Source organism: Rhinolophus sinicus, linkage group LG09 (genome assembly GCF_036562045.2).
Source record: "Rhinolophus sinicus isolate RSC01 linkage group LG09, ASM3656204v1, whole genome shotgun sequence".
Taxonomy (NCBI): Eukaryota; Metazoa; Chordata; class Mammalia; order Chiroptera; family Rhinolophidae; genus Rhinolophus; species Rhinolophus sinicus.
In genome coordinates, this window is record NC_133758.1 from 90,513,791 (window position 1) to 90,541,143 (window position 27,353).

Below are 27,353 nucleotides of genomic sequence, written 5' to 3' on the forward strand. Positions count from 1 at the left end.
GAACTCTTGTCATGGGGCATTGCTTTGAACAGCAAGTAACTTCCATGCTGAGAAACACTTGCTACTTTGGAGACGTCTGACTCACTCTGTGTTGCCCTGTCATTACCTGTAGGAGAAAGAGAAGCTATTCCTGTCTCTAAAAGAAAGGTGTAAATTACTGTTTTCATTTTCTTTCTTGTTACAGAGAAAGGATAAGTGTTCGTGCCAATGGGAAAGACCTGAATATCACCTGACCCTCACATCTCCCGACAAAAGGAAGAGGGACGGGAAAGCGGAGTTACATACATGACGACATTCTGTAAAGAACAAGTAAAACTTGAACAGGCTTCACTCTGTATATCAAAACGGCATGTTGTACAACTAAAATAAATACAATTTGTATTTAAAGTATATAAAAATAAATGGAAAAAAAAGAATGAGCAGGTTTCAGAAAACTTTTTTTTTTTTTTAAAGCGTTATTCTTTTCCTAAGCCTCTGGATGGAGGTCTGTTGTATCTAATTCTAAAGAACATGAAAATTAACCCTCAACCTTTTCCAAGGGTGGTGGTGTTCTTCTTGTTGTTGTTGTTAAAAGCCAATTAATCCTGTGCTTCTGCTATAAATAACTGACACTTCTCTTCAGGTGTTTTAGAATACCGGTTTCTGTTTTCTTTTTTCAGTCAATCCCAATTCTGTTAAAATGAACACTAACACACCTTAGATAAACCACCTAAAACTTGTGTAGGTTTTAAATGTGTTCCTAGTCTGTGCAGACTCTGTCCTCTTTGGGGAATCTTCACTGAATTTTTAGTGTGCAGAGAGAGCATTGGTTCTGTCACAGCTAACAAACAAGAAAATCTGACACCCCAAAAATGACCAAACATCTTTCAAGCAAGAAATATAAACAGGAAACTTACTTTAAATGTGTCTTTATACTAAGATTGAGACTAAGGATTTACCTCACATGAAAGCTTGCAGCTTAATTCTAAGAAATTAGTTTAATCTGCATTTTCAAATGTAAAAAAGTAATAACAGTTCTTTGAAGCAAATATTATAGAGAGACTTTTAGAGTAAAATGAGAGCTATTTGACTGAAATATAGTCTTTCTCGCTCAGTTCAAAGTCAGATTCAAGTCAAGAGGTCATATGGTGCTCTAGATACATCACGCGGCTTTCTTTTGACTCATTTTTCCTCTGCTCATTTCTACCTTCAGGAGTTAATAAAATTTTAGGAGGAGGCAAAGAAGATTTACCTCTCCTTGCATGGGTAGAAGATTATACATCCTTAAATATTTGTTGGTAATCACTAATTTGAGTTATGATGATGAAATCTTACTGTAGATCAACTTGGGTAGTCATCCCACTATGTTAATATACTCAATAACATTAAGGCCGTCTGTCAATGCCTGGTTGCTGCATTTGAAGGCCTCCTTTCATTATCTTTGGATCTTGTCTGAGATGAGAATACGTAGAGTAAGATCTGATGTGGTTCTCTGTGTAATACAGTTACACACAGGTTGTACAATGTATTTGATAGGCCCGAATCACTAGTATAGCCATAAAATAACTTAAGTGCTCCAGCACATGCTGAATATTTGAAGTGGGAAGAATAAGTACAGCAAAGCATATCAAATACATTTTTACAATGTTGAATCACAGATTTTTAAAAAAATTCCTTTCTTTATTTTTCAAATTTTAAACCATGAGTATGTATGATTTTATGATCAAAGAACCACACATTTGTTTAAAACATATAAATGTAAGTTATATTATCAATTGACTAAAGTCAAGAACCACTTAAGTGACGTTTCACACTTAAATCTAAAAGAAGGCAATCTCCTTCCCGAGGAAGGAGGAAAGAGAAAATTCCGTTAATGTCATGGTTTCCTGTTGCTTCACAATGTGGTGATGAAACTGTGCTCTACCTAGTCCCAAAGATACTGGTGCTCTTGACTATGATAACAGGTGTCTGCACAGCTGCAATAGTTGGGACTCTACCCTTGGACCCCACAGGGCCTACTTGATCACTCACAACTTTAACCATTGTTCCCTGTGAAGGGCTTTTAGCCTCGGCCACTGACTCTGCCAGAACCAGTTTTCAACCATCACAGAGTTCCTGTGTTACTTACGGGTTACTGATTTCAACCCACCCTCTTTCCTACCTCTAGGATAATGCATTTTGCCAGGTCTTCCTAGGAGCAGGGTTACAATAAGGATTCTAAGCTCCTAGTTAAAATGAATCCAGACCTTAGAGGTCAGAATTGTATAGGTTTCACAGGGAGTAACTGCTTTAATCAAGTCAACAAAAACTGAATAATATCTTAATCTCAGGACCACGGATGCCTCCTGACTCTATCTTTGAATAACTATAAGGTGGCATTCAAGCACTTTTATTTCAATAACAAGGTGTAAGCCAGGTAACTTGAAGCCTGCCTCCTGGACTGGCAGTTTTGGTGCCCTCAAAGTGAGCAGCGTATTAGCCTCAATTTTAGAACTAATTCTACTACTTACATTTTGAAATCATGTAGCAAGGGGCTTGGACTAGAACCAGGACCAAAACTCAAACATCCTAAACAAGTGTAATATTTTTTATTGGGAAACATTTTGTCTGATTCTCACCCTCAGTTCTAATAAATCACCAAAAGATAAAACTCCCCTCTGACACCACACATCCAAAAAGGAAGTAGATATAATCCCTTTCCTGGAAAGTCTCAAGGCTCTAGTCATCATCAGTTGGAAAATATTCTGAAGGTAAGTGGAACAGGTTCTCAATCTATAGATCCAAGGAATGACTTTTGCAAATTGCAGCCTTTTAAGGGTCCAACTGAGCTGAAAACGTGAATATTCCATTTCCCGTAAAGACAATCTCAGCACAACAATTCTCCCCTTGGAAAAATAATCAAGGAAAACAATATTTCCTAAACTATATTAGATGATGGCTGCAATCAAATCACAGCCTCCTCGAGGCACCACTAAGTGTTTCCCATACACACAAGAATGTGGGGTATTCTGTTGCTCATTAGTGGTTTTCTGAGAGAGACAATTAAGCATTGCTAGAAAATGGAATCAAAGAGGACAAGTGTTCTAAAAAAGATAAAGAGACAATAAAGGAAAAATCCTAGAGGGCCCCACCAGGGACACCTGGAAAAGAGGGTGAAAAATGCCCTGGATTTGCAGCAAGAAGAGGGGGAAAGATTGGAAGGAAAGAGTCAGTAGAAAGAGCAGGAAGTGGTTTTCCTTTTATTCATCAGGGGAAGAAATTGCAAGAAAGAGCAATGAAATCCTGATGTGGTTCACCTGCTAAGAATAAGAACTTGTTCAAGAAAACGCAACTGCTCTGTGAATGAATAAGAAAGGACTCAGCCAGAAGCTGACATTAGAGCAGCATCCTACTGAGAATAGAATAGTAACAGCTAACATTTATTGAACACTTGCTATGTGCCAGGCACAGTTCTCAACACTTTATATGTTAACTCATTTAATCTTCATAATAGCTCTACGAGGAACAAAAGCCAAAGGAAATCTGGGAACAGAGTATGAGGTAGAGGACAGAAAATCACTTGTGCCTTCATGAGCCTTATGACTGATCTGGTGTCATACTCAGCATGGGACTGCATGAGCCTGAACATTGTGGGATTCGTAAGCAGCTTCTGCAGGCTGCAAATCCAAGTTTTATGTTCAAAAAAAAAAAAAAACCCTCCGAAATGAAGTATAAGCATTGGAATACCTCATGCATTTTCCAGAAGCTGACCAAAGTCAAGCATGATGCCAGGGACAGTTGTGACAAAGGCTTATGCTGATATTTGATAAACATTGACTGCTTCAGTCTTATGTTCCAAACACAAAGGAGGCAGTTCAACTAAAGTAATACATATATAAATGAAGGAAAAGATAAAGCCACAGCTCTCAGAAAGGTATCTAATGATAGTTTTCTTTGGGCTGTTTTTTTGTTTGTTTGTTTGTTTGTTTGCTTAACTTTTATTGGAAGTATGACATCAAAAATTGGGGGTGGAAGTGGGGACTATATAAAGAAATGACAATAGAAAATACAAACTAACAAGATATCAATCATACTTATTTTCACTATATCTTGGTGATTTTTGAGTTTCCATGTAGATAACCATGAAATACTCCCAAAAATGGGTTATAACCCAATTTTTCTACTTAAAAAAAAAAAAAAATCCAGTCCAGCCACTTCATAAAGGTCGCCTTTTCTCTTCACTTCAATTTTATGAAAAAATTTCTCTCGCTCTCTCAGCAGTATTCTTTGCCCCTTTAAATTTCCAAATTCAGTTCTTAAGCTGTCTTCTGTTTTCAAAGGCTTCTGGTGAAATACTGGAGGATCTGTTTGTGAGTGTGTGTGTTCATGTTCACACACACACACACACACACACACATGCATTCACGTATGTTTTAACATTAAAAATAAAAAACTACCTTTCCATTTGGGTTAGAACTGAGATGAAATGAGGAATGGCTGCCACCAAGCAGAAAATGTGCTCACTTTATGTGTGCCAGTTAATTACGACACTTCAGAGGCGCTTCCGAAAGGATAAGGCAAGCTGCATAAATTTAGCTGTAATCCAGGCAGGCAAAACTAATTTGCAGGGGATGGCCTTATCTAGCCACTGCAGCTTTCTCAGAAAATTAACCTTGGATATTTGGGCCCAATTCAGAAAGCATTTGATTTTTTTTTTTTCCTTTCCCTGCTCAGCATAAGAGAATTTTTGAATTCACTACAATACCTGATTTTTAAGAGGCACGATGAATGCTGTAGGCAGTTCAGAGTTATTACTGACAGCAAAAATATATATTTTATATGTACACATAGATGATTGTCCTTCATGCCCATTATCCTGCCTTCTTACATGTGCATCAGAGGGTTTATCACTGTAGGTAGAGGGGAGTTCTCGGATTAAGAGAAGGATGCAACTCGTTTTTAATGTACTTAGAAAAATTCATCAAAGTTCATAGCAGAATAAGTCATGCATACGGACTTGTTCATTCCAGTGGAAATGAAGAAATCCCCATAAAACTAGAAGTTTAATGAAGTGTTGGAGCCAAGTCTTGCCTGTCATTACAATTATCACTGATTTCAACCCTTCCTTGATCTCCCACTATTAATTAATCTCACATAGCACAGTTAAAAGTTCACCCTATTTTTTATCATACAATCATTCATTCAATCAATCAACACTTACTGAAGTCAGTGCACTTTCATATGTGTTCGCATTTAATCCTCATACGAACCCTGTTTGTATTTCAATCGTTTCACCAGTGCAAGGGGCCAAGATTTCATATGTCAACGTTTCCAAAGCATTTTTAAATTTCTCAAAGCAATGGGAATATATAAGCATGGAAAGCGCTCTAGTGGTTGCATGGTAAGATTTAAAAGATTTTTATGCCCCAAAATTTTAATCTTGTTCTAACAATATCTTTAGAATACAAATATAACTAATTCCTATTTTTCTAAATTTTAAACTGCAGACTGAGTTTTTATTGACCAGCCTTAGTAATAAATTCATAATAAGCCCCACATGACCATCAATAGTGGCTGAGCTGAACTTTAAAGAAAACATTTTTTTATATATCCCATCTACAATATAATTATTGTTTCACTCATTTCAAATCATAGGAGTTACTTATTCTAAAGTGCCATGAACTCAATTGGCAATAACTGTTCTTGAAGATGTCACAATTAGGCAGAAAAGAGCATATTTATAATAATAAAAGAGCCATTTTAAAACATAGATCACACACTGAATCATGAAACGTGAAGCAATGACTCCCATTTGGATCTAAATTTTCCTCATGCTTGTTCAATAGCTAAGGCTAAATGTTATGGCTATTTATAGTTATACTCCAGGGTGAAAAGGGGGGAATTAGATGTCATAAAGAGTCATACATAATGCATAAAGACTTAAACTGTACTTTATGAGGACTGAAAAATTTAAGAAACTCTGGCTGAAATATGGAAATGCCGCTCCAAGCAGAACTTCCTCATAGAGAGTGGTGTTAGTAAAGACCTAGCAGGCAAGAACACAGTAGCCCCTAGACCATCTTGTCTGATCTGCCTTTCTCCTACATACACTATATTTTAATAAGGAATTTGAATAAACATATTGAGGCCAAGTTTAAGGTCACTGGAAAGAAGACATCACTATAGATGTCAATGCATTCAATATCTGCTCTCTATGGAATGAAATTACAAAACAACTAAACAGATATATGCTTATAATACTCTTACCCACCAATAGACCATGTATGACTGACTTTTTTTAAAGACTATGTTTTTGAGAGCAGTGTTTCAGGTTCACACCAAAATTAAAAGAAAGGTAACAAAACAGAACTTCACCCATTATCAACCATCACTCACCAGAATGGTGCTTTTTTGTTTGTTTGTTTGTTTGTTTGTTTGTTTGTTTGTTTGTTTAACCAAGTAACGAACCTACATTGACATCATAATCACCCAAAGTCCATAGTTTACCTTAAGGTTGTATTGACTTTGAAAAGATACTTTCTATTTCAATTTCTAAAAAAAAATTGGTCAGCTCGATTATAAAGAAACCCAACCCACTATAACATCACAAAACAGAGCAAGGTTCTGTAACTGATCCCACTGTGCAGCAAGCACCCACAACATTGTAGGTCCCTCTCAGTTGGGAGATTCTACAGAATAGGAATCACTCTGATTCGACCTAGGGTCTAACGCAGCATCTGTAACATAGGACACACAGTAAATGCTGGCCAAGTGAATGTGTGATTGAAGAAATGTATGACTGCTTAATGAATGAATGAAAACAGTTAAATTGTTCATTTTACAATAGAGTTCTATGCTTTATCATCTCAGCACTCTGGGAAGCTCTGGGGTCTCCTTGCTGGCGGCTCAAGGGTAAAGGACTTAAAACTACACCCATTAGCTCCCCTTTTTATCCCCCTGCCACCCCACAAACACACTTCTCATCTTATCCAACTTTAGCAAGAGCAACTCCAGTTTTAAAAGTTTATAAAATATGGTGAGGTTTTGAAAAAACAGTTCAAGTAACAGGTCAATTTACCTGAAAATTTCCAGGAACACTCATAGTATATAAAATAGTATGTGTTTTCTATTTGTATTTTCAGCTGTTGTAAAACATACATTAATCTTACTATGTCACATTTGTTACACAGAATGTGAGTTTTGTTTTCATTTGTTTGTTTTGTAACAAACCATAATATTTACTGTTTCATAGTTGAAAAAACATTTCTGTCCTTTAGCCTACATTTTCTCAATTATTCTAAGACTATCTCTCATAACTTATCAACATTTCCTAAGCTAAAATTAATCACATAACTGTTCCTTAGACTGCCATGGAGTTTCAGAAATTTACTAAACAAAATAATTTTTCATTAATACAACAGACTCCTTCTGTTCAACCAGATTTTATAGGTTGCATCTTGTGGACTGCAACGCTGCATAACAGTGGAAATATAACAGTATCTGTTCTCACAGAGTGAGTGACAGCCATTTACATTCTGAATCCTGGAGAACTTTTATTAACATCATTTTGGAATCATAAGTATATGCAGTTTATAGTAACCATGTCAGCTACAGTTTTATAAGTATATTTTAAAAACGATAGAACTCCCCAAATTTTCATCCTTGTCTCACTTATTGAGGACACAGCAGAAGCCATATTTTATAACTGGTTGTAGCAGTAATAATCAAACTGAGTACTTTAAGAGAAGCACATTAAAAAAGGGAATGATATATCTTTTCAAAAGTAGATCCCAAATTCACAAATGTAAACATAAATTTATACATTTTGTTGACAGCCATATACTTAAAAAAACAAAAAACAAAAAAAACTGCCCTTTACCCTGTGCCTTCTTTTGGTACAAATACATTGTTTTATTTCTTCTAAAATTTTAAGCATTGCCAATAATTATATTGAGGAACATAGTTCCAACTTGCCTGATTCACTGTAACAGAGTTGTAGCCTCCAAATTTGGGTACACATTCCTTTGGATGTGTCCAAGAAGATTACCTCATAGGGGTGCAAGAAAACCAATATTAGTATTTTAAGGTATGTTTATGTTTTTATAAAAACAAAGCTCACTAATCATTAATAAACTGATTGTCACTGGTATCTTCCTTGGTCCACATATCACAAGGAAGTGTGCTGCCACGTAGCGGGTAAGGTATCCTGAGGAAACCATAGTAATTCTACCATATGGAAGGGGGAGTAGCACGACCTTCCCTTTTTTCATTCCTTTCCAGTGTATCATGACATATTGCAGTTCACACATACATACCGTGTTATGTTATTGATTATACAGCATAGAGTAATCAACCATCACAAAAAGGACATATATATTTAAAAGATTTATACAATCAACCTCATATTGGGGATACTCCAATCTCAAGTGAATAGTAATAGCTGGGCCGGCTCCCAGTTGTTATAAGACCAAAACGACGACAATCCCATCTGCCAAAAGTCAGCCTAAAACATCCAAGTTACAAGACCACTTGTATGATGGACTTATATATACTCTGGCCAACTATGTTCTGTTAAAGAAAACAAAGTAATTTCTAAAAGTTTATTTAGTCCACTTTTATCGTCTTTATACTTTCTATTTTTTATGTATGCTGTACATACATGAAGTAGGTCAGCCACATAATATATACATAGTAAATAAATGAAGAGCAGAAGCCACACACAGGAATTTTGCTAGTGGGGTTGCACAACATAAACACTTTGGATCCCACTGATCCAAAGAATTGTACTCTACTGCTACCAGGGGTCCAGGCAGAGGACAGACACAAATGCCCCTTCCCATCTTCATAGGAATTCCCAAACTCTACTATTTCCACAGAAATGATGAGTGAAAAAGAGACACGGCTATTATGTGTCACTCCCAATTCTATTAGTCCTGGTAGCATGCCTCTCATTTGAGCTTCCCATGACAATAAAATTAGTTCATAAAAAATGTCCTTTTAGCATCTCCCTTCAAAGAACTATAAAACAGATTCCAAAATAAGTAACTATCAATCCTTTTCATTTAGCCTTGAGAAATCTTGGAAGGAGATTATTTAATTTTTTTAAAGCTTCATACATATAAGCCTTCAGAGCCTACGCCTAGTGGTAAGTCAGGTTTTATTATTTAAAATGTTACTGTGATTCTTCTTGGGTTTGGGGATCTGTGCTGTTATGAGTGGGCACGCAGACAGCTGGTCAGGATGAGGCTTTATAGCCTAGCCCCACATCCTCTCATGCACGGCACTGCTTATCTGCTGATATTTGCAGGCCCTAGGAAGACCAAGAACTGGGATCGGTCTCTAAGTGGAATTTAAAATCACTCTCTTTAAGTCTGAAATTTCCCATGGGAACACTTTTAATTCAGGCTTAATGTCCATTGGCCAGCTTGCCCCGAGCCTATGTCCTAATTTTCACATCACAAGCCCAGACATTTTACTATCTTCTAGATTTACATACTCCATGCTCAGAGTATTAGAGGAGGTTGAATTGTGAATAAAGACGAAAGCAACACTGTGGTGACTGACACCATAGAAGTGTGAACAAAGTGGTATGAAAGCACCAGTGGCTGACTGACCCACTTGGCCCAGATGTCTCAGGAAAGTTTAGGGTTTTGTTATATTTATAAACACGTGTCCAGGGATGACTCACATAGGCAAGGCTAGAGAACTGTCCGGGGGGCATGTACCACATTTGCAAAAGAATGGGGACATGGGTGTTCACAGGCATACTAAAAATTACCAGTTGGTTTAGTGTGACTGGGAATTGTAGGGGCAAAGTAGGGGAACAGAAATCAAGAGAAGGTAGGGATAGTATCCCAGAAGGTAAGGCCAGTAAAATAGATGAAGATTAAATTTTAAGAGTTTTTTTTAAGAGGCTTTTGGAGAATTTAGATTTTTGTCCTGGGGTACTAGAGAACTATTACAGATTTTTAATTGTGAGAGTAGTAAGACTCTTTTTCATTTTTTTTTTAGAAAGAGCTCTTCCAGGCATCCACTTTTCATCCATTTTGTAGCTTCTGACCTAGTATTCACTATAGGTTTTGACTGTGTGTTTCTGAATCCTTGACATTTTCGTAAGTGGCTGAGCCCAGCATCTCTACAGAATGACTTTAGAATGTGTTCTGGCTACGAGTTCTAACCTCCTACATTATGTATAGCTTTCTATTACCACTCCAATCTTGACATTGGCTTACATGAAAATAGGTGTATTTGAATAAACTCTCAGTGATGTAATTAAGAAAATCTTTGAGTATTCCATTTTTCAGATTCAAAATTTTTATATTTTAATATTTTAGGGAATGTAAAAACATCTCCAAAAAGAACTGAAACAAAATACATCTTTTCTGATCCTAGCAATTTAAGAAAGCAAGTTAAGAACAATGTCTTTGATCATTTTTGTGTGTGTGTATGTGTGTGTTATTACTTCTATAAAATTATAATGAGTTAATTCCCCTTTCTACTCTTTGGAGGGGAAGCCATGTGCATTTACAGCCCTGTCCCTTCTTCAGCTGCCACTGAACAACTCTGGTGGCAGCACTGTTGTTAAGAACTCTCTATGTTCATGCTCATTATATAGGACTTTGGGCTGCAAGAAGTCATAGAAAATAGATCATTACAGCAGAAATACTGGAATCACTCCTGAAACTGTTCATGGTCTTGGCTGTTTCCTCTAGTGCTCCCCCTCCCAACCTTCCCCCTCTGACTCCACTAATGGACCAATCATCACTTCTAATCAACTGACAGGTAACACTTTACACCTCTTTATTTCTCTTTCCTCCATTTTTAACATTTGTTGTTTAGTCACAGAAATTATCAAAAAATCCTCTACATTGGCTTTTAAAGAAGCAAAAGCACTAATGATAACCAAAAGGCTCTTAAAGTTAACTAATTGCTGTTAATATATTCTATGCACACATTATCTAAAACATATTAATTTCTAGAATATTATTGTCACAAAATAACTTCCATACTTTTTTGCTTTTCTAAGCAAAACTTTACAGAGATTGCTTTTTCTGGATTAGCCACGCAGGTATATATTAAAGGAAGTTTTAGTAACAAGACCTTGAAACACCAAGTGGTTACTTTTTAATTTAGCCCAAGGTAGAATTCTGTAGTTTAAAGTCAGTGATCCATTATGAAATTCAATTTCCCAATTGCTTAATTAATTTATGTATACAATTTGATGATATTTAACATGGTATGCATATTCAAAATGCAGTAAGCTTCCAAATAAAAATCTAGGACAAGACTCCACAAATACCTGAGATTTTATAATTTCTTTCGGAAGACGATCAGCAGGCATTTAGAAAATTAATTTTGTTTTAACCATTATGAAGTGTGTACCATTAAAAGTCCGAAAATAGTCGGCCATTTACTTGTGAAATATAGACATTAATAGATTATTCCACCTCCCTTCTCCCCCATCACCAAAATTCCTGTGAAGTTGTCTCACCATTTATGCTTCCTGAGGAGCCCCTGTAAACATCTTAATTAATAATTAGCCTAACTTTATTTTTTGCCATTTATTACTTTGACAAACTTTTTTTTTAAAGTAATAATAGAAATACTAGTGACAAAGTGACAGCTCTATCACATTAGAAACGAACACACTAAAGTCACACAGAAGTTTTTATACTGTCAAACTGGTAACAACAAAATCACTTGATATTTTAGGAAACTATTTATAATATGAAAAAACTCTATTGTAATGTTCATCTCTGATATTTTGGCTTCACCACACTGATACAAAATTTATACTATTAAAAATTCATTTTGAAAACAGTGTTCATAAATATAACATTTGTGAATTATAAATTTTGACTGGAAAGAACATAGATATTAGGGTGAATTTGACCTCAGCTCATATATTCTCACTCTCTCACTTACCCATCTGAGCTTAAATTTCTTCATCTGGAAAATATCTCCTCATTTATTTTACTCAATCATTTAACAAATATTCACCTAGCAACTACTTGGGCAAAATACTATGCAAAGCTCCGGAAATACACTGCGTGTAAAACATCTGTCCCTGCCTTCCTGGGGCTTACTTTGTATCTATGGAAACAAATATTAGACAGATAATTACACAGATTTAGGTTTAATGACCATTGTGGCAACTCTGAATATAAAGCATTTAACCAGGAGTTTTGACCTCTCTAATCTAGAGAATCAGGGAAAGCTCTTGGAGGAAGTGATATCCCAAGTAAGTTTGAAAAGACAGTGTTATGCAGGGTCTCTGGTCCTGCTCCCAATCTCAGCGGGCAGACACAGAGTATGGTGAGGCCAAAAAGGAACATCAACGGACCCATGGATAGGGGGTTCATACCATTATATTCTCGCTGGCAGCTGGGCTGGAGATAAAGGAAGCCGTAGCCACACGATCTGCAATCCGCAATCCGCTTTTCTGCCGGCATAGCTATGGCAGTTATATTCGTGGCTAATGACTAACTGGTAGCAGCTGATGGCCAACCAGCCACAGTGGATGGCCATCTGATTACAGCTGATGGCCATCTAATAACTGAGCCAGCACCTTTCCGCGTGAGGCCGAGAGCCTGGAAACTTCTCTCCTGGCTCTGTCCCCACAGACAGGGAGTAATTAACTGCATATTGGGGAAGAGGGGCCTGAAGAGGAAAGGAAACAAATAGCAATGGCCTTGGAGCAAGAAGAATCTCTGCTTCTTCAAAGAACTGGAAAACAATCTGAGGGATGAAGAGCAGAGAGGGAGGGAGGGATAGAAGGGAAGGCTGGCGAGGTAGGCAAGAGCCACAGCACTGTTAAGCATTTTAGTTTCTATCCTAAGGACAAGGGGGAGATACTCGAGTGATTTAAGGAATAAAGTGTCTTGAGAGCTTATATGTTTTTTGAGAAGATCACTCCAGCTATAGTGGGGAGAATGGATTCAAAGGGAAAAGAGTGGCTAGAAATACAGGAAATCCGCTAGAAAACCATTGAGCTGAGAATAATGGCCATTTGCAGCACCGTGGTAGCAATGGACATGAGAGAAGTCAAGAGATTCGAGAAATAATTAAGTTATATTTGGCAGGAGTTGAAGATAGACTGTATCGTGGATGAGGGGACTGGGGTGGGTGGGGTCAGTTTGGGGCATCCTGACTGCAGGGTGTCTGAGATATCCAAGTAGAAATGCCCATTAAGCAGTTGAATATATAGATACAGAACTCAAGGCAGAACTCACAGCTACAGATATTAATGTAGGTAATAATATTACCTCATTTATCTGTTAGGGAAATTAAATATAAAAAGTGCCTAACAATGTCTGAAACTTAGTGGTACTCACCCCTCTCCTAAGCCAATTCCTATTCTACTTGGTGAATTTCTTCCCTGAGCGAAAACAAGTAGTCCTGTGTCTCATTTCCCAGACTCCTAAGATCAATAAATGGACAAAGTAATGGCTTTAATTACACGTAATATTCCAGTCCTTTAAAATGACCTCTATCACAACTCTAAGAACATCCCACAGGTTATTGAAATAGAGGAAGCTATATATTAGAGCCCTACCCAAACAGTTGGCAGGAGAGAGCAGGCAAGTGAGAGCCCCGAGCTTCCTGTAGGGAAAGCTTCGAGTGGTAGGGAAAGCTTCAGATGGTAGAGCATATGTTAAGGTAACAACATTCAGAATCCTAACCACCATGCAAAATTTTTCAAAAGTACCTACTGCCCTAAGAAATAGCCACACTTCTTAGTCTGTATGCTCCCTTATCAATTTTTGTGTATGCCCAGTCATTCTGGCGTTTCTTAGGTGTTAATTATACCTAGAATTTGAACATAACCCTTTCAAAAACCATCATTTTGGAGAAAATCAGTCCCCATAACAAGATACTACTTACCATAACTCTAGGTAAAATAAAACTCCCAAGCAAAACATTAACAGACTTTGGCTGAGAGAAAGATTGGTTATAAAAATAAACATCTCTCCCTTATCCAAGCAACAGATGAAGCAAAGATCTTTCCTCTTTCCCAACCCTCCCCTCCGCACCCCGAGCAGGTTATAATTAATCTCAACAAATTGAGTGGGTGAGTGTATATTATCCATGTTCAGACTTGTGGCATATGTCCAAACTTTGCACATTTCAGTTTTAAAAAGAATCTTCAGAAATATAGTTCTTGTCAATCAGCCAGTAACTGCCGACACACTTTTCTAAGCACAATTAGTTGAAGCTTTTTCTTACCCTAGGGGCTCTTTTGCACCAAAGTGTTTTGACTCAGCTCAGAAGTTACAAAATTATTCATGGGGAAAAAAGCCTTGAAAACTGATGGTACAATTATTTTTGTATAGATGGTAGATAGATAGATGGTAGATAGATGATAGATAGATGATAGATAGATAGATAGATAGATAGATAGATAGATAGATAGATGATAGGTAGATACTCTGTTAAAACTTTTAAATTTTGTGAGAATCAGCCAAATCAAGACCATTCCCCTTTTCTAGTCTAAGAAATGCTGATTTCCACTGCATCCATACACAGTTGAATCAATTAAATGTTTATGAAACACAAAATTCTGAGAAACACAAGGACACAGTGTGATGTAAGGAAATTTTTCATGATCTCTTATGAAAAATTTAAACTGAAATAAAGTATGATCCATTAACCTTACATCAAAGCTTACACATTCTCCCAGATCAAGACCAATGATGCTTTGCAGATTGTAGAAAGCAGCACAATATTAGAAAGGTTCCTATCATGGGACTTGGGGCAAGTCACTTAACTTCTTTGAGCCTGTTTTGCCATCTCTAAATGAGGCGATAATTCCTAACCAGGCGAAAATAGCTGAGGATTAAGCTTTTTGATAGTTTAATCCTCCCTTAGTACTGTCACATAGTAAATGCTCATAAATGGGGGTCATTATTATTTATTCTTGTTATCATTATTATTGATCTGAATTTCATTTTAAGATAATTTATTTAAGCATTGCACCATTTCTAACCCAATATCAGTTCATCACAGGGGAGAAAAATGTTCCTTGTCAGCAGTCCTTGTTTTGTATTACTCAATAGCTAATAAGGAGGCTAGGCTGTTTTCTGTCAAAATGTCATATGAAGCTTCAACAAGAGTGGTCAGATCTTTCATGAGCCATCAAATTCGTGTGTTCCATCAAGTGGCTTCACCTGCTTAAGTATTTTATTTTTTAATCTGAAGATAGTTGCAACTTTGTTGCTGATCCTTTATAACAACAATGAATCAATTAATATATATTTTTTAATTTGGTAGGTGGAATTGGATTAGTCATCTGACATATTAATATATATAAGGCCATAATTTGTACTAAACCAATATACAATGTGCTGAAGAAGGTGTTCCTAAAACACTGGACTAGATATCCTGTAACAAGAGGAGAACAGATCTTCTTCTCCAACCTAAAGATATGCCGAGGCGACTAGAGTAAATAGATGGGCAAAGGGTAAAACACCTAAAAAATTAAACTTCTGATTTAAATTGACTACTTTTCTTCTTTTATTTTAGTATGTAAAACTAAATTCCTGAAATGACATGGCCATACCATGCATATGAATACTTTATAACTTACTATCACTTATAATTATATTTTTCAATATTGAAACTATGACAATATCCCATATACCATATCTGAAGGAAAATTATAAATTTCCCTCTACTATATGGAAAAATATTAATATTGGAAACATCAAAGAAACTAAACAGATATTTCTTTATTCATACAGATTTTTTATGTATTTTAGATGAGAAGTTCTGTATTATTTGACTATAAACATATAAACTTAGAAGCACAATAAAGTTAAATTTCTTATTTAATATCACAAAACCAAAAGTAAATTGAGAAAAAAGACGGACTCAATATCAAGCTAACTAAAAGTTTCAACTTCTGCAAATATATTATGTTGGTGCAAAATCATTGCGGTTTTTGCAATTATCTTGAACCTTTTAAAAATTACTTTTGCACCAACCTAATTATGTGTGTGTATATATATATATATATATATATATATATATATGTATGTATATATATGTGTGTGTGTCTGTGTGTATATATATATGTGTATATATTATGTATATACATGTGTATACATATATGTGTGTGTGTCTATGTATATATTTATATATACGTATATATGCATACATATATATATATATATATATATATATATATATATATATTGCTTTCTGTTCCCACTTCAATTACATTTAGACTACCCAAGTGTAGATTTATATTTCCTCTCGTTCAGTTACTAAGCCTTCCAGACTCAGTCTTTTTCATCTGCTCCCGCTGCTGGTCCAGACTTAACATGGGTCACAAGGTCATCCATCTTAGAGCCCAGCTATGGTCATGAACAATCTTGCCAAAGCCATCAAAGACTTTTACTGCCTACCAAGCAAATTCCACATGTTACAGCTTTGGCAATCTGGACCCAGAATATCTATCCTGCCTTACTTCTTACTGTCTCCTAAAACAGTCTTTCCAAAGTCTGTTCCTCAAACACTTTTCAGGTTAGACATCTTTCAAAAAATAAAGGAGATGAGTTGGAAAGAATTGCATGCTAACACCTCTCCTGGCTTTCCCCAGTGCAATTAACTTAGGGAGAAGTTAATAAATTATATTGTAAAGAAACTTGTTTCTTTTCTTTGAATCTAGCATATTATCACTTTCTTTCTTACATGACTTCAAAACTAATATACTCAAAGAAAACTAACCCAGTTGCTCTCTCTCTTTTTCAAAAATACTGATTAACATGTGTTCTACAGCACACTCTGGGAAATTCTGCTCTTCAATTCACCCTGTGCTCCAGGCAAATGGAACACCTACCTATTCTTTGACTACACTTGTGCTTTGATAGTCTGTGCCATTTCCATGTTTGCTCCTCCATCTACAACACTTTAGCTTCTCATCTCTGCCTACTGATTTGTAAATATGTCTCATTTTGCCTACTATATTGGATGCTGTTGAGGACCAAGTTACATCTAGTTAATTTTATAAAATCTTCCGAATGTCATATACACAGCAGAAATGTTCATATGTGGAATCTTAATGAACACACAGTCAGAGCTTAGTGAAAGCCTGTTGGAAGAAAAGACAAGAATTTGGAGACTCTGGGGAAAGGGTGCCTGTCTTCTCATCTATTAATGTAGCCAGCAGAAGAATGTTGCTTATATCCCTGATGCTGGAGACTCAAGTGGAGCTTCTCTGCTTGCAACATGGAGAAAGAAGGAGCACATCTAACAAAAGAATGCTAAGATACAGCAGGGTTCTTCAAATGGAAGACACTATTTTGAAAGTTTAGCCATTTTAAAGGAATAATTTCCAGATTCTCAACTTCTGTATATATTCTGTCCGAAACTTAATCTGCCTGTAAAGCCACTGAAGTTCAGGTTTACCTTTCCCCCTTCCCTTTCACACTCACTAGCTTGCCATGTGACCAAAGAAAGTCACAGCCCTCTTATGGCTCATTGCTCCCCAAAGTATAAATCTTCCACAGCTGCCAAGAAACAGCTTTACTATTGCTTTCATCAGGGCGTCAGAACGAGCTCTTCTGCCCAGCCATGCAATTTGATATTTTACATTAAATAGGCGTAATTATATATGAAAATATTTAATATGTTTATATTGTTGTGATCGATTGTATGTTAATGTTTAGAATGATAACTCAAGGCAGGAAAATAGTTTAATACTTGAAGCTTTTGGTTATATGAAAAAAAATTTTAGTTTGTAAATGATTTTTGTTGCAAAGTATGATAGGGTGATCAATAAAAGTCTTTCAAGCAGAAAAGTATATTACATTAGGATAAAATTATTTTCAGAAAGTGGAATGGAAATACAAGTTCAAGTAGAAAAAAGAACAATGTGAAAGTTTTCAACTATTACATTAGCTCTTATATAATATATATATATACATATACATATATATATATATATATATATATATATACACATATATATACATACATACATACACATACACACATATATACAGAGGGTGCCAAAAACATGTATACACATTTTAAGAAAGGAAAAAAAGTGTATTAAAATTGTAAGTACAATGAATGACACTAGCATTCATTTGAGTTACGCCATCTTTTGAGCAAACGTCATACAACACATTGCTTTTCAACTTCGAAAAGTAATACATAGATAACATCTCTTAAAATGTGTACACTTTTTTGGCATCTCCCGGTATATATATAGTTTTAATATATAATGGTTATCAAACTACTTATGTTTATTTGTATTGCTTTGAATACATTTAAGAGTGATGAAAACTTGTATTTCTTAATGTTCATATTTATGGCATACTGATAATTACATACTTTCTAACTGTTCTGAAAGGTCTTACATTGATTATGAAAAGTTACATTTATTTTAAAATGTGTGATGGGTACTCTTTTTAAGTGTCTTTTTTAGAGATACATGGGCCAAAAAGAGACCACAGGCTTAAGGCTAAAAGGAAGAAGTGTGAGGCCACTGGCTACCACACCCTCCTTCCCCTCCTGACACCAGGTCCTCCGCCTTCACCTGTATCCTCTACCAGCTCCACATTTGACACACCCTTAAAGCCAAGGGTTTTATTCTCTGGTAAGAATCAAAGACCAGGAACCCTTATTACTCCAGAGCAATGAATTGTGCATCTCACCCCATCCCCAACCTAGAATGAGCCACGCTAATGCACTGACAGGATGCAGCAGGGAATGGAGGCTCCCAAGGAAGTGATGACAAGGACATTGACCAGGTGGGGTACCCCCGGAGGAGTGCACTTGAGTTAAGACCAGGAAGGTATTTTGAATGAAGACTGCAGCAGGCCACTTCAGAAGATAAACAGCTCTAAAGGCAGTGCTGACTGGGAGTAGTGAGCAGCTCCACAAAAGGCCTGAAAAATAGAGTAGTCAGCTGTGTAGACAGACGGAGTGGAACACTTGTGAGCCCTTCTGGGGTATTGTGAGGAGGGAGACACTTGGGTTCAGTGATCAAAAGTGAGACTGAGCCAGAGGACATGCTGAGATGGCCCTGAAGCCAACGCCTGTATTCCTTTATTGCCTCAGGATGCAAACCGCCATGATTGTATGGGCCATACCATGTCTTTTGTTCTGAATATCCCCCTTAGAATCGCTTTCACTCTGTCCTCTTCAATCCTTGTGTCAAAATCATACAGAGGGCTAAGAAAATATTTATTTAAGGTTTTGGAAAAAAATGTACAATTGAGGAAAGAAATAGTTTGAGATGCTAATATTTTTCATGGGATTTTCTACATTAATCATATTCTGAAAATAACTACTTGATCTTCCACTTCATTTATCTGTGTAGATCAGGTTGCCTCTACCTGAGGGGAAAACATTAGACCACAGCACGTTCAGGGCCATTTGCAGAGCAGAGGACTGCAGATTCAGGCCCGTCACGGGCCACAAGGCGCAGGGACAATGGGCAGTGGCATCCAAGTGTTCAGTATCATCAAAATGTGTCAGCAACAATGCTTTTATCTCTAACCCACACACAAATACATGTCCAGAATCTCACCAAGATGCAAATTTATTTAAGATGGCCGAAGGTTATTCCTCCACACAAAATAGTCAGGAAACTAAGGTTTTGAAATTTATTTCTGACCGAAGGCAAGTTCTCTGGAGTTCCCTTCGAAAAATCTTTGTCTGTCTTTGGAGAACTGTGTGCTGTGACTTGGAGAAATGAACACTACCCTGGAATTAGATAACCTGAATTCCATCCCAACCCGACCATTTACTACCTGTGTTACCTTAGCACCTTAGAACTCCTTCCTTAAAATGTACACAGTGCCGGATTCCACAGGTTGTTCACTAAGAATGTGACGCCAAACTGGAGTCAATGTTAATGATTTTTTTTTCTTTCTTTGTGAAACTTGAAAGATATTATCATAGCCTTAAGTGCTTACATTTGAATCAGTCTCCACCTGAGAGCAGAAGAACAATGACATGAGATAGACAAGAATAGGGACAGTTTTGTGGGTTCAGCAAAAAGACCAACATTAGAAAAAGCAAAAACCTATAAATTATATAAATTCAGGTTAATTGTTCAGGAGCTGTTTCTGGTTGCTGTGAACACTTAGAAATTTAAATCACTTTCATTCATCAATATTAAATCGAATACACCTAATTTAGCCAAAGTTGATCTCCCCACATAAATAAATGAGTCATATAATGAGTCACATAAGAATACTAATTTTTTAAATGAAAGAATACCAAGAGAACGGTTTGATTTTAAGAAACCAGTTTTACTTTTTTAGAAAGCAACTAAAGACTATAGAAATGACAGTGAAAAATATTTTGGGTGATAATAATGATGACAGCGATATTTAGCTAAGACTTACTGATACTTACGTTCTAGGTATTGAGTGCTAAATATATTAGGGGCATTGGTAGAGGGGTTTTACATATATTAACTCTTTTCGGCCTCACAACAACTCTACAAAATAGGCATTATTATTATACTTGTTGTTGTTGTTGTTGTTGTTATTATTACTTCCACTGTAAGAATGAGAGCACGAGGCCCAGAAAGTTACCCAACGAGAACAGGGAGGATGTAGGAAACAACCCCAAAGTCTGCTTGTGTAATCATTAGCCCCTGGAAATAGTCTGTGAGACCTGAGGAAACTGGAAATAAAAAGTAACTTGCCAAAGGAATTTTTCCTTCAGATTTTCTCCTCACTCCATGCCCCCATAGAACTGATATAAGCACAGATTTTTCATGAGAGCCAAGAAAAGGAGCATATTCTGCTTAAATCAATTTTATTAGTGCAAATTTAGTTACCCTCTTAGCAGTATGATTTGAAACACTTATGGACATAAAAACACTGATAAGATTTTCATTGTTGTGTTTGTTTTTACTAGTGAGAAAGAAATACCAATAAAATATAAATATAATGGAGAAACTTTAAAGTGCACACCTATTTTTATTTTATTATGCTAAATAAACCCTTTAGCATATTATAAAATACATGTTATGATAATAACAAGTCAATATATGAAATGGTAACAATTTTCTATAATACTCAAGACAATGAAAATGTAGAGAGATATGATGAGTAAAGTCCTGGCTTTATTATTACAGTTGTTGGTGTTATTGTTATTTCCATCTCCAAATTTAGGGCATTTTTCTCATGAATTGCAGCCTGTTTAAGAAAGTGAGTCCTATTTGCCTTGAGCAAAACAATAATTTCTAATCCTCACCTAGGATTTCAACATGATCATCAGATGTGCAATGGCACTGTGAAAAGTCAGCTTGTGTGACTATCAAATTCTACACTAGTATCTAGGAGCCCTCTCTAACTTGTAACATCATGCATGGATCTCAAGCTATCACACTCACACTGTCATAGAAAGGGAGTGACAAAGATTGATTAGTTTATCTAGAGGAGTAAAAAGAAAGCTCAAAACAACACAATCTGTGTCAAGAAAACAACTCAAAGCTAATGGAACAATTGCATAGCAACGGTAATAATAAAAGCAACAACCAAATTAGCATTATTTAAGGTCATAAACACTAATTGGAATTGGCCTAAAATTCCTAGAGACAGTGTCCACTTTGGATTTACACCAGATTCAATATCCGTTTAGTCATCAAGCAAATTTCAGTGCCTGCCATGTACAAGGAATGATATAGCCACCGGGACCAAGTGGGTAACTAACAACCAGGCACAGTCTCTGGCCTCGTGGAGCTAATGGCTTACATCTATTCACTCTGATGGAGATGGGATTCTGTGAGAGAGACCAGGGGATAATGAACAGTGGTAAGTGATGAGGTGAGATGGGAGAAACAGGGATAGGAAAAGGTGATCAGAAAAGAGTGCAAGTGACATAATGACATCAGAAAAAGGGTGAGAGTGACATAATAAAATATATTTGAAAGTGACAAAGAGAAAAGTGCCCCCAAAGATGCAGGAATACCCAGCACTGCCCTATTCATTGATCCGAGAGTACCCTTCTTATAACTGTTTTATAATACCAAATCTTTTCATTATTACAACAATCTTCATGAGGAGCCTAACTTGATATTCTTAGATCAATATTTATAGTTTCTAAGGCAAATAGTAAGTTCCCGTATTTTATTATATTATCTTTCTTTTTCATTAAAACTAGCATGTTATAGAGATCAGGATCTAACACTGAGGTTATAACAAGTCAAAAACTGTAAATGTCAGCTCCTTATGAGGCCATGATAGCTTAATGACTGAAACTGCACCAACAATGGATGTAGATAGAAAATCCACAACATATATATATTTTAATGAATCTTACATTATCTGAATTGTATTTTAGAAAATTATTATAAGCAGGAATAAACACAATTAATTTTTGTGTTGCTATAAAAATCATTTATTTCTAAAATGGACAGGTTTTTACTATTAAATATGTATAGTACATGTGTAGTATATAACTCTATATATTATATACCTGATATATTTAACAGAGAAAAGCTATGATTATTTAGAAAGGGATATTTTTAGTCATTAGATAACTATGTGATTTAATTCACTGAAATTTTCAATATTGTAATAAAATTGCTTTATAGCATATAATATAGCATAATATTCCCTCCATTCCTTTATAACCTGTCCTGCAATTGTTAATTAGAAAAATAAATTTTGTTCTTATTACTTATTTTAAGGTAGCAATTTTGTTAAAGTAATGTTAAGTCTATGTCTCAGCCAACATTTTTTACAAGATTTCCTATAACAATAATTATGGAATGTGTGACCAAAATCAATATTCTTTAAACAAAGGAAGATACATATAGCACAGACTCAGTATCTGGTGTCATATCAAAGATGATTTAAATAGGATCCCCAAGGAATGGATAACTTAGGTAAAATCATTGCCTGAACTTCAATGGTGAATGAAATAGATGTGATCCCTTGCACCTTTGAGAATGCAGCCTAATGAGAAGAATAGCAATATCAACAATGGATCTCTATATTTGGGCATATAAAAAGAACAGAAATGATTATCTGAGAAGGACTGAACTTCCAACCTATATGCTATACACAGTTTATGAAACATTTCACATAAGATATAACTTTGGTGCTATATCCTAAATTAGTGTGGCGTGGGTGTTACTCCAAGCCTGCCTCATCAGATATGTAGTTCCATAGTTCCGAGATGCCACTGATTATAAGACAAACTATGTTTCTTATGTTTTGCTAGAATGAGAAACTCACTGCCAATTAAAGATGGCATGTCCTTGTTTGTAAGACACATCCCATTTTCAGAAGTTATTAAAGTATGAAAAAATGTGCATCTTGGAATCGGTGAAATCCAGCAAGAAAATCTCACTCAAATCTCCCCGTGGTCTACCCTTTTCATCCTTGATCCTCCCCAGTGGTATACATTGGTTCATATCCTATATCCAGGGTCAGAATAGTGACTTCCCTGCAGCAAGTCTTCTTCACTAAATTCTGAAAAGCATACCCTGCTTTTTGCAATAGATCAACATAGTCACTTCAGAGCACCCTGTCACATCTCTGTGCCTCTCCCATGACTGCTCCTAACGTCTATAGCTCAGATTACTACAATTCTTGGGACTAAGGAAATTCATGCTTTCTGATAGTGCTTCCTGCCAAATGTCACTCACCTAGTAGACTGTTGTCACAAAGGTAATGCTGGAGTGACTAATAGAAAGATAATAAAATGAGATACTTTTCCGGAAATAAAGAATACAAGAATGTGTTGCATGAAATAAGGGGAGGCAGAGCAGGAAATACAGATGTCCCGAGAGCACAGGTTTCCACAAGGCTCCATGCTGACCATGGTACCACCTAACTGGAGTAAAGATCCTACCTTCAGATTTTCAATACCTTCCTATCCTCCAACCTTCCATCAACTATGCTGAAGACTCTGGGTGTGTGGGACCTGCTTGTTCAAAAGGTGCAATAACCAGCATAACTTCAGCACGTTCCTGAGGGATTGCTGCAGGACTGAGTAAAACAAAGGCCAGTGCCCCAGATACAACATCCTCCTCCAGCAAAACTGAATCTTGAGCTAGAAAAGGCTATTTTATTTCCAATTCTGGTGTTTGGTTTTTTGGTTGTTTTGTTTGTTGTTTGTTTATTTGTATTAAAAGGACACCTTTTATGTTGAATGTTGCCAGCAATCTCTCTCACTGAGCAGGCATTGGGAACTTTGTTAGATCTAACATGACACAAGCCGCCTGTCCACAACAGAACAGAGAATTAATATTTTCATGTCTAACCAGTCATACAAGTGGGATAATCTACACAGTTCAGCATGTGGCGCGACACTGGCCATTGGAATTTGATTCCTTGGGTATGACTTACTGATATTCTAACAGCACTTTCTGAAAGAGAGAGAAAAAGTGGTCGTTTTGAATCACAGAAAGTTCACTTCCAGCATCTATTCAGAGACATGCGTAAAAGGGCTACTGGGAGGAAAATATGTCTCACCAGGAACGGATATTACCTCTAAATTCTTTCAGCTCTGTTCTCATATCAGGAAAACTAATCATTAGGGATAAATACCTATACTGTATTTTTAGCTCAACTGGGGAGAAACCTGTTATTTCTTTCACTCCCTGGATGAGACAGAAAATATTCTCTTACAGTCTAACAACATAAACAATTGTGCTGATTTTTCAAATTTCAAGGAAATACCTACATTTATTGTAAATGAGAATAAATTATGAATCGCAGAGGCAAAAAAAAATTCAATTTCTAAAGTTCTACTTTGGTTACAGATAAAAACAGCACAACCCACTTCAATATGCATTGACTGGAAATTGTCCTAAGAGGATTCTGACACACTTGAGGTTTGGGCCCATTTTGGTGTGTGTCACTATAGTGGGGCGGCAGTGGGAGACACTCTAACTGACCTTTGTCATTTACCCACACTTCTGGTCTGGGGAGAGAGTAAGAAGAAACCTAAGTACATGGTTTTCTCATCAAGAAAAGGGAGAGGTGATACTACGTAGAAGGGTGCTGGACAGTCATAAACAATAGAGGTTCTCCTAAGAGAAATGTTTTGGTGATATGGGTCCATCATCAACTCTAAATAGCCTGCTTATCTCCTGGGTATCTTGCATTTAACTGCACTCTCCTGACAAGAGGCTGCACGGTAATCCTGCCTTCCAATGTCAGTACAGTGAGTGTGCCTCTCCCATACATCTCTTGAAATAGATGCTATATCATAACCCAAACATTCAGAGATCAGCAACCCCCACCTGATTTCGGCCACACAGTTGGCTTAATATTTCCAAATGGTATTGACTCTTGATCCATGGAGGAGACACACAACAATGCATTAGCTACCATTAACTAATTGTTGCTAAATAATATTTGAAATAAATCTATTTCCTATGACTTTGATGCTTATCCCAGACTAATATACACTCTTAGTATTTTCAGTTTTGTATGGCTTTATTTCAAAATAATTTTTTTGCCATCTTTTAGACTGGATGCTGAGGGCATTTTTAATCTTTGCTTTAGTTAAGAATGCATTCATGTTGCATTGAAAATTATATGATATACCAAAAATCTACTGAGATTCATTAGGATATGTCATTTTCTTGTTTTCTGAGAAAACTAGCCTAAATAGTTAATGTAGATTAAATATGGTTTAAGAAAAGCGATATGAGGTATAAACAGGAAAATACAGAAAACTGACATAGTTTCTAAATAGGATTAATTATTAATGGACTACTCATTTAGAAGTTCAAATTTAATTTATGTAAATGCTTTACTACAAATGTTCTTTAGCTTTAATATAATAAGAATATAATAATTCACTATTTTTCATATTGATTCAGTTCCTAAGATTATAGTTTACAATTAAGACAATTAAAAATGACAGCTATTTTACCATATATCTATCAGTTAGGATGGCTTCAGCATCAAGTAAAAAAAAAAAAATCTAACTTACATTTGCTTAAATACTAAAGATTTTACTGGCTCACCTACCTGAAAGACCAAAGTAGAGTAGGCTTTCTTTGCCTTAATTAAGGAACTTCTTTCCACTCTGTTATATTTCAGTATCTTGTTCAGGCTGCAGCAGTCTGGGTCGCACATCTCTGCAAGATAACATGTAGAAGAGAAATCATTTCCAGATTCTCCTGGATATCAAGGCTAACTTTTCCAGAAGCTTCCAGCAAACTTTCCTTACACTCTTTAGTTCAAATTGTATCAAAGGCCCATTTCTACATTAATCATTGATATATGTAATAAACAAATGATTTTCACTCCTAGAAATTGGCAAACAGTCACCTACTCCTTATAGTAATGAGCTGCATGAAATCAGACTTCTTAGAGTAAGGAAGAAAGGGAAAATGGGTGTTGGGTAGGCAGCCATCTACTGTTCTAGGATGAAATGCAAGCAATATATCTTGCTAAAGCACATAGATGAAGTTACATGGTTTAGAAAGGTAATCAGCATGTTGGCTTTCCTGACATCCTGAATATTATACTATCCTAACTGACCATGGGGATTTGCTGTAGGCATCATTCTCGCCTGATGCCAGCACCCAGCATGAATCTTGTATTTGGATGGTGTACAGGTAAAGGTACAGTATGGTCAGCCATCCTCTCCTTTTCATTGTTATCTTTGATTCATCGGCACAAAATATTCTTGATTTGACCAATTTGGTTCAAAGTCATGAAGATTTCAGAAAAATAAATAACTATGTATTTAACTTTTTTGAATTGTGGAAGGAATTTTTTAACTATAAGAGTAACATTATCATTTAAAATATTATCATTTAAAAATATTTTAAAATATTGTTTTAAAATATCATTTAAAATATTTTTCCAAAGAAGACAGATGGCCACTACGCACATGAAAAAATGTTTAACATCAATAATTATTAGGGAAATGCCAATCAAAACCACAATGAGTTATCACCTCATCTGTCACCTGAAAGAATCAAACAAACAAAAAAACAAGTGTTGGAAAGGATGTGGAAAAAAGGGAATCCTTGTATACTGTTGGTGAGAATGTAAATTAATACAGCCACTGTGAAAAACAGCATAGGGACTCATCAAAAAAATAGGAATAAAACTACCATATGACCCAACTATTCCATTTCTGGGTACTTATCCAAAGAACACAAAAACACTAATTCATAATATGCACACCCATGTTCATTGCAGCATTGTTTACAATAGCCAAGATAAGGAAAGAACCTAAACGTCCATAGACAGATGAATGAGTAAAGAAGATGTGGTATCTATATCTATATCTATATCTATATCTATATCTATATCTATAAATATATCTATCATCTATCTATCTATAATGGAATACTATTCAGCCATAAAAAAGTAAAATCCTGACATTTGCAACAACATGGATGGACCTTGAGAGTATTATGCCAGGTGAAATAAGTCAGATAGGAAAAG

The 27,353-nt window shown here is 36.0% G+C and overlaps 1 long non-coding RNA gene across 1 annotated transcript in view; it reads right to left on the reverse strand.

The window, feature by feature from the left end:
• Nucleotides 1-26,029, reverse strand: part of LOC141573105 (uncharacterized) — a 309,269-nt gene extending 283,240 nt beyond the window's left edge. Inside the window, exon 1 of the long non-coding RNA XR_012498666.1 lies at nt 25,920-26,029. This is a non-coding gene — a long non-coding RNA (uncharacterized LOC141573105). The remainder of the gene's footprint in view (nt 1-25,919) is intronic.
• Nucleotides 26,030-27,353: the final 1,324 nt, after the last annotated feature.